Source organism: Pteropus alecto, unplaced genomic scaffold (assembly GCF_000325575.1).
Source record: "Pteropus alecto unplaced genomic scaffold, ASM32557v1 scaffold76, whole genome shotgun sequence".
In the NCBI taxonomy this organism is placed as follows: Eukaryota; Metazoa; Chordata; class Mammalia; order Chiroptera; family Pteropodidae; genus Pteropus; species Pteropus alecto.
In genome coordinates, this window is record NW_006443138.1 from 22538126 (window position 1) to 22547645 (window position 9520).

The following is a 9520-nucleotide window of genomic DNA, read 5'->3' on the forward strand; positions in this document are numbered from 1 at the left end:
CTAAGTAATCTCTGTTTTTAAAACAGTATTGGGGTGATATTAATAAAATCAAATAAGTTTCAAGTATACAATTCAACAGTATGTCGTATATATATTGCATTGTATGTTCACCTCCCAAAGTTAGATTTCCTTCCGTCACCAAATATTTGACCCCTTTCTCTGTCTGACTTACTTCACTTAGCATGATTATCTCAAGACCCATCCATGTTGTTGCAAATGGCAATATTTCATCTTTCCTTATAGCTGAGTAATATTCTATTGTATATATGACCAGATCTTCTTTATCCAATCATCTATCATAGGACACTTTGGTTGCTTCCATGTCCTGATCACCATGAATAATGGTGCAGTGAACGCCATGGTGATTATGGCTTTGTTTATAAATGTTTTTCATTTTTGGGGGGTAAATACCCAGAAGAGAGATTGCTGAGTCATATGATAATTCAATTCTTAGTTTTTTAAGGAAATTCCATACTGTTTTCCATAGTCATTGTACTAATTTACATTCCCACCAGCAGTATATGAGGGTTCCTTTTACCCCACAACCTCTCCAACTCTTGTTATTACTTGTCCTATTGATGATAACCACTCTAACAGGTGTTGAGATGGTATCTTATTGTAGTTTTTATTTGCATTTCCCTAATAGCTAGTGAGGTTGAGCATCTTTTCATAATTCTTTTGGCCATTTGTATGTCTTCTCGGGAGAAGTGTCTGTTCAGGTCTTCTGGCCATTTTTTGATTGGATTGTTTTTTTTGTTGTTGTTGAGTTTTATGAGTTCTTTATATATTTTGGATATTAGCCTCTTATCAGACGTGTTGTTTGCAAATACATTCTCCCATTTTGAGGGTTCCGTCTTTGCCTTGTTAATGGTTTCTTTTGCTGTGCAAAAGATTTTTAGTTTGATATAGTCTCATTCATTTATTTTTGCTTTTACTCTCCTTGCCTTTGAGGTCAAATTCATAAAATCTTCTCTAAATCCAAGGTCTGTGAGTTTAATACCTATTGTTACTTCTATGTAATTTATTGTATTAGGTCTCACATTCTGGTCCTTAATCCGTTTTGAGTTAATTTTGATGTGTGGTGATAGACAACAGTGTAGTTTCATTCTTTTGCAGGTGGCTTTCCAATTTTCCCAGCACCATTTATTGAAGAGGCTTTCCTTTCTCCATTGTATGGTTTTGGCTTTTTTGTTGGAAATTATTTACCCATACATGCGGCAGTTTACTTCTGGACTCTCAATTCTGTTCCATTGATTTGTGTGTCTGTTTTTCTGCCAATACCATGTTGTTTTGATTATTGTCACTTTGTAGTATAATTTAAAGTCAAGCAGAGTGATACTTCTGGCCTTGTTCTTTTATCTCAGGATAGCTTTTGCTATTCAGGGTCCTTTTCGCTTCCACATAAATCTGATTGATTTTTTGTTCTATTTCTTTAAAAAACGCCATTGAGATTTTGATGGGGATTGCATTAAATCTGTATAATACTTTAGGTAATATGGTCATTTTAATTATGTTGGTGTTTTCAAATCCAAGAATAGGGATTATCTTTTGTGTCTTCTTCAGTTTCTTTTAATAATGTCTTATAGTTTTCAGTGTATCGTCCTTCACATTTTTTGTTAAGTTTATTCCTAAGTATTTTATTTTTTTGTTGCAACTGCAAAAGGAATTTTTTTTTTCATTTATTTTTCTGAAAATTCATTAGAGTATAGGAATGCTATGGATTTTTTAATATTGGTTTTGTATCCTGAAACTTTACTAAAAACTATTAGAAATAATAAACAAATACAGTAGAGTCATTAGGGTTTTCTCTATAGAGAATCATGTCATCTATACAAAGTGACAATTTGACTTCTTCATTCCCTATTTAAATACCTTCTAAGTAATTTCTAAGACTCTTCTGTCACTTATTCTAATGAAACTACAAAATTCAGATGAGTCTTGTCTCCATTCTAGTTCTCATATGATGCTTTACTTCTCTTCATCCCTTCCATTGTAGTTCATAACAGAAGATTCAGAATAAAAGGATCAATTCCATGGAGAAGTTAGAAGACAATTAGCAGGTCTAGAATTTTTTTCCTGTATCTAAGGCAATGATCAAGCTTAGTGGAGATCAACAACTACTGCCCACACCATTCCTACCCAAAAGATAGAGAATTTCCTGAGTGATGGTAGAAGCTGAGGAGAAGCTTATGTGGTAGTAATAGAGGCAGCAGAAGGGATAGAAATACAGATAGAGAAATCAGAAGAAGACTGGTTGACAGCATCATGATCAAATTCTGCCATGTATATACCTTTGGCAATTGTCTACATTTTTATACATACCCTGGTGGAAGAGAGTATTTATTTATTTATTGTTTTCCTGTTTTTATTCATTTTATGTCAGACTGGTTTCTTACCCCATTAAGTCAGCATCGTCTAAAATATATTCATAGTTTTCATAACCTCTACAGTGACTTAAAAACATTTACTGAATGCCTACCTTTGCCAGGCATAGTGCTAACTGCAAAAACAAAAGAACCAAACATATATTTGGGTACTTATGTGACAGGCATTATTCTAAGTTCCCCTGTAAAGATATCTTCCTATGAGGTCATGTGATTATTAGCATCCTAGAAGCCACAGTATATCCCAAATCACCTGGAATTAAGTAACTACTTAGGGTAGCCACATACTCTCTCTCTAAAGTAGGTGTGCTAAACCATTACCGATATACTTCAGCATAACCCAAGGATACAATACAATTACTGCTGTTAAGGACCTCATATATTTGAACCAAGTGGAAAATGTGTTTCTCTTAGTGATGTGAGCCATGAATGCTAAATGTTTGTCTCTGGGTTAAAGCCTCTGCCCGTGTGATCCTACAGCAGTTGCACCTCGCTAACCCATCTGTATTTCCCACTGGACTGTCAGCTCCTTGAGGGCATGGGTTCTATGTTACTCACTATTGTGCCTCTAGTGCTTGCACAAGGAATAGTATTTCATTATTTATCTGAAGTTAGAGATACCTGGAGCACAATCACTTTTCATAGCTGAGTGACTTTGGGCATGCTATAGAATCTCTTTACCTTCTCTCTCTGAAATAAAGATAATGCAAATCTATGTCATTGGTTTGTAGTGAGCAGTAAACAAGATAAAATATGTAGAATGCATGCAATATGCAATATTAATAAAAATAAGCTGTTGGTTGCCTCATGAGGGTAAATTTATTCAATAAACACTTAATTATTGAATAATTCCATGCAATACTTACTATTTTGGTGTGGTTTCCGAAGATAATTATGGGTAAATAATGACATTTTCTTTCTGCCCTCTTTTTGTCTTCCCTAGAAATTGGAGTGGGTCTCAACAATAACTAAATTTTCTTAAGTTCAAAACCACAACTTTGATGATGTCTTTACACATATGAAGAGGTAATAATCTGACAATAGCCACTGTACATTACATAGACGTTATAAAGCCATGGGGAAAGCCAGGCTGTTCTACCTTTCCATCTGCTTTCTTGACTTTGCACATTGCCATCACTGCCTTATCAATGCATAGCCTTTTTTTCTATTTTCTTGTTCTGTTCTGACTCCAAGTCTTAGAAGGTAAAGTTTTATGTTTTATCACTTCACAACCGGTGGTTTGCCTTCTATGTCACACAAGGGTTCATAGGAGACCATAGCCCTAAAAACAATAGCTACCATTTCTTGAGAACTTATTATGTTGTAAGTCCTATGCTACACATTTTAAATACACTATCTCATTTAATCCTTACCATACATATGTGTCTATTACTGGTATTATTTCTATTTTAGAGATAGAAGAAGCTAAGTTGCAGAGCTTGTTCATGGTCAAAAAGCTACTAGGTAATGGAGCTTCTATTTTTCCTAAGTCTTCTATATACTCCACTATTATCACTGCTGAAGGAGAGGGCATTGTTTCTACAGATGCTTAGATGATGGAAAATAAGCCATTTGAGAAGATGCATTCTGAAGATAGAGAAAGAAAGCATAATGAAAACTTTATAAAGCATACAAGATGTTTGCTTGTGCTCATGTAAATCAATATACAAAAGGAAGGGTCAGAAACTTCAGGAATAAATAATTAACTAAAAATGATTTTAAGTATTCTTTCAAATCCAAATGAAGCTTCTTCTTTCAACTCTCCACAAAACCTGTCCTAATATTTATAGATAACCTGACCCTAAATAACCTCATCGATCTGCTCAGGAAAAAGGAGAGATCTCTATATATCTTTGAAAGAAATGAGTAAGTTGAATTTAATGAAAAAAAAAAAAAAAAGAGGGGGTTTGGGAAAATTGTGGCAAGGAGCATTATTTCTATAATTAGTAAAGTAAAATAAAGTAAAATATATAACCATTATCATATTATGTTGTTTCCTTTTAATAACTTTTAATTTTAAAACAGTTTTAGATTTACAGAATTATTACAAAGCTAGTACAGAGAGTTCCTATACACTCCTCAACCAATTTCAATGTTATTAACATTTTATATCACTATACTACATTTGTCACAATTAATGAACAGATATTGATAATTATTAATAAAGCCCACTCTTTATTCATATTTCCTCAGTTTTTCTCTAAAGCTATTTTCTGTCCCAGAATGTCATCCTGGATACCACATTACATTTAGTTGTCACATCTCCTTAAGCACTTCTTGATTGTGACTAATTTCTGAGATTTTCTTTATATTTGATGATCTTGACAGTTTTGAAATTGATTGGTTGGGTATTTTTTAAAATGTTTCTCAATTAGGATTTGTCTGGTTTTTTTTCCCCCTTATGATTAGATAGAGATATTGATTATTTTAGAATATGTAAACATAAACTAGTCAGCATTAACAAAGTCTGTGGTACCGAAAGTTACAAAATGTCCAGGAAATGGAATGAGTTCTTGGTTAAAGGGAAAGGGATTTGATCTTCTTTAGAACTTTATTCTCCAAAGCTATCAAGTTAATAAAATGGACTGAGAAGTACTGCTGTTTAAAATGCTGAGACTCAAAGATAGGTTACAGGTAGGTCACAGAGAGAAAGAGAATGGTGGCGAAGTTTACAGATATATAAGACTGTACAAAGAGATTGCTTTGGGATTGGAGAGTACAAAGTTACCAGAGTATCCAGACAGTGCATAGATACATGCAATCAAGGATAGCACTGTGATTTCACTGTAATTTTTGAAATAGGGCTTTTGACAAAACGGGATATTCATTTGTAGAATCTAGCTCTCTGAGAAGGAGTTCAGAGGCCAGAGTTTTTCTTGCTGTCTAGAGTCTTCATCAAGACTTTTATCCCAGTAGAAGAAGAAAATGTAATGGAGAAACCAAGGCAGAGATCTTATCATGGAGCCTACAACACATGGCAGGAATGAGGAATGAGCCTGAAATTCCATAGACACAATGGTAGAAGTTTGATTCAAGAAAGCCAGGCTCTCAGCTTAAGGGTAGCCAGGTACATAACACAACCCTCCTACCCTCAATATCCTATCCTGCAAGCGTAGGTTAGCATTAAGTGGTTTCCTGGCTGGAGCAGACCTACCAGTCTATGGTCTTGGGTGCTTTCAGATGTGTTCTGGCAAAGAGATGCTAATGTTTGATTTATAATGAGTTCCTGCAGGATGGCTCTGGGGACTTGGGGGTATCTGTATATTTCCATTTTCTTTGTCCCTTTCTAAGAGGTGGATTTGATTTGGTGAATGAGAAACCTTTACTTTTCTTTTAAATATTAATGGGTCTGCATTGATTTTCATCCAGACTCCATATCAAAGCCTGGGTAATGTTTGGACACATGCTGGTCCACTTAAAGTACAATAATTATTCATTGAAAACCGGGATGTAGTTATGTACATTCATATAAAATATTCAATTTGTTAATGTAAAAAATATTTATGAAAGTAAAATCTATAAGAATTGAGTAGTAAGGACACTTTTATTCCCCTCAACAGTTAAAATATGTAAATTATGTATTATTTTAATATAGTAAATTGAACTAAATATTGAATATACACAATGAAAATGATTATCAAAAATAATTTTCACCTTGTAGTTTAGTTCTCTTAGATTTCTTGAAAACGTCCTTAAAGCTTAGTTTTCTTAGCTTTCTCAGTAGACAGAAGAAATTATTTTAATGCTGGGCAGAAAGATTTACTGATGGTGCTTTTGTAAGAAATTTAAAAGGAATTTTGTAGGAGATAGAGCAGATGATTAGCTGCTGATTCAAGAATAGTTAATTAACCCTTCTGTAAATATGGGTAAGGGATGTTGAATATAAACTTTTATTTCTTGACATAGACAATGAGTAATATACTATATTTCTGTTAAATTTCTATGAATTTTTGAACTTTTTTTTTTTGTCTACAGCACCTGGTATTTCTAGGTGGTCTCCCAACCAAGTACTAACTATGCCTGACCCTGCTTAGCTTCTGAGATCAGACAAGATTGGGCACGTTCAGAGTGGCATGGCCATAGACAATAGGAATATTTTAATACTGATCTCTATACATTTAACTATCTCTGCATTTTTCCCACTGTGACCCTTTAATTTCTGGATGACATCTGTTTGTTCTCCATAACAGGTCTTGTTTTAGTCACTATTTTTGATGCTGTATATCTAGCATTTTAAATATGTTTTAAATTTGTTATTTTTTCTTCTAGTTAGTACAGATTGAATATAGCACAATGAGTGGCTGATTAATGCTAAAGTTTAGTGAGTTTACAAGCTTGATCATTTAAATCTTTGACTCAATTGTATTATCACTAATATCAGTAGTTTTATTTGCTCACTATAAATATAAAAATAAAAAAAATATTCATATAAGTATTTACAAAATACAAGACTGATAGAGCTGGTGGAATTTATACACACATCCAGTTTTACTGCATAGGTAACTTTCCTTTGAGATCACGTAGCATCGTGAGCTTAAATTTTTTTACATATTATTAAAATTATTATCCTAATTAGCATTATTCATAGACTCCATATATTCCTTGAGTACTGGGATATTTATTTTGTCTGTGCATCTTTATTAAATACTAATGGCTGTAATGTAATTCTTAAATAAATATTTGTTTAAAGTAACACTAATGAAAGCATCATTTGTAAGATACTTAGTATGTGCTAAGCATTGTGTTGGGTAAATACATATTATATATATATCCATGCGTTTTCTAAATTAGTTCTAGCTAACCCTCACAAAATCCCAGTGTTGGCATTATATGTTTTAGATAAGAAAATCACAGCTCTCTCCACTCTGCCATGCTGCTCAAATGAAAGACGGCTTAAATGAATGGTGTAGAACATGTTTGCCTCCCTCAGAGATTTTAAGTTCTAGCTCTTAACCTTTTTCTTCCTACTCACAATTTAAGAATTTCACATATGCTTTTTAGAATGAATTCTATACATTCTGTAATTAGTATATATTTTTTATTTCAAATCTATTTTGTTTTTCCTGGTAAAGTCTTTGTTTCATCTCACTGGCTAATTCTTGAGTTTGATTTCAAATACGAATATATGTAAATATATATAAATATATATAAATATATAAAATATATATATGCATACACACACGTGAAATTATACATGCGTGGAAAATATATGTGTATACAAATTTTATATGTATAGTAAATAGATCCATTTCCTCTTTCCTTTGGTAATAGAATCCTTCAAGTTATACCAGATGCATGGCCACCCAGTTACAAATATTTCCTAGTCTGCTTTGCAGCTAGGTAAGTCTTGTGACTGCATCATTCAGTATGTGCATGATGCCTACAACTTCCAATGAGTCTTTTTAAAGAAGATGATACTTTTCTCCTGATGCTCTATTTTTTTTCCCTAAAATCTCCCCACTGGATTACCATATGAGAGAAAATAAATCTCTGTTATACTTAAGCCATTGTGTTTTTGAGAATCTTATATTACAAAACTTTATCATACACACACACATAACTGTATAATACATATATGTAAATATATAATACAAATATGTAACAAAATTATATTTAATATATTAAACATAATACATATATAATTCTCAATTATTAAAAATAGTTTTACTTATTGGCTGTCTGGAATGGAATGCAGCTTTCTAAAACTTTTTTTTATCCCAAACTAAAGGATTGTATTAATTTTGCTGAGGAAGAACTCAAGAATTTTTGGTTTGATTTATATCTGCAGTACAGGGTCTAAGACACTCTATCTTAATTCCTAGTTATTTGTTGTAGCTCCTGTACAGTATTTGCTGTAATAGATTTCAACTCTGGTCTACTAAAACAGAATTTGTAAGTTTGCCTTACTATTCATGATAATGAAATATATGGTAATATGGAAATCTCTTTTACATGCAAAGAGAAAATTCTCATGGAGATTTGTTGAAATAACAGAAGATAGGAGAATAAATTTTAATTTAGGGAGTAAATAAAGATGTGGTAATTTTATTTTACTGTGAGCCATGCTACTTTTCATTTCTCTTCTCTTTTCCCAAGTTACCTTTTAATAATTCATGCTTGTAGTTTGTAATGCATCAGTATTACAGCAAAAACTACAGAAAATTATAATCTATACTGGATGCACTAGAAGTCATAAATTTATTTTAGTTCTAAGTAATTAAAAGATCGAAAAGTATTGACTAATTGGTGTTTATTTCAGAATCAGCTAGCTAATCAAAGAGATTTTGATTGCAGAAAACATAGGAGAAATAATATTATTTAAATACCCATCAGCAGCTGCAAAACAGTTTGAGGTGCTGAAGAATACTTCTATATTTCTAGAGATTTTCTAAAATATTATTCATTATGCATATTTTCCCATATTTTTAAACTATACAAAGGGTTATATCTAAAAAACACAAAAACAAAAATTCTGTCATGTTTGTTACAGTTAGAAAATTGTGAAAATGTAGAATTTTTATCTTTTTAAGTATTCTGGATACAAACATGCTATGTAGAAAATTATTTTCAGATATTTTTCTAGTTTTTGTTTAAATTATTTTCAACTATATTTAAATTCCTCCCACTATTATGTAAGAAATAAAAGAAAATGTATTTCATGAGATTGCAAGTGATCTATTTTTGTGTTCTCACTAGACAAATCTAGAAACAATGCATTACAGTTATTAGCAATTGTCTAGTTGAGAATTATAGGATTGGTAACTTTAGAGTAAATACTAAGAAATAAAAATATAAGCTTACTGACATTTTATTTTATTTATTTATTTTAATATAAATAATCACTGAGACAAAATAGTCAGCCTTTCCTGAAATATAGTCTGTGATAAATAAAATGTAAATACATATCATGACGCACATGTGCGTGCACATGTGTGTTTGGGTGTGCAGGTTTATAGGAAACAAAGTTAAGGATTTACATTTATTTTTCACCTAATTTATTCTAGTCATTTATTTTCTCATTTATTCTTCATAAAAACTCTGAAAAATAGTATTTTTAAAAGTGTGGTCTAAAATATTTTTGTGAGAGGTTAAACAGGGGGACTTCTCAAAAGTCACTGAGGAGAACTTTAAAATTT

General features: G+C 32.0%; 1 pseudogene; it reads right to left on the minus strand.

The window, feature by feature from the left end:
- Window positions 1-6350: 6350 nt before the first annotated feature.
- LOC112472513 lies at window positions 6351-6469 on the minus strand (annotated as a pseudogene).
- Between the last annotated feature and the right edge of the window lie 3051 nt (window positions 6470-9520).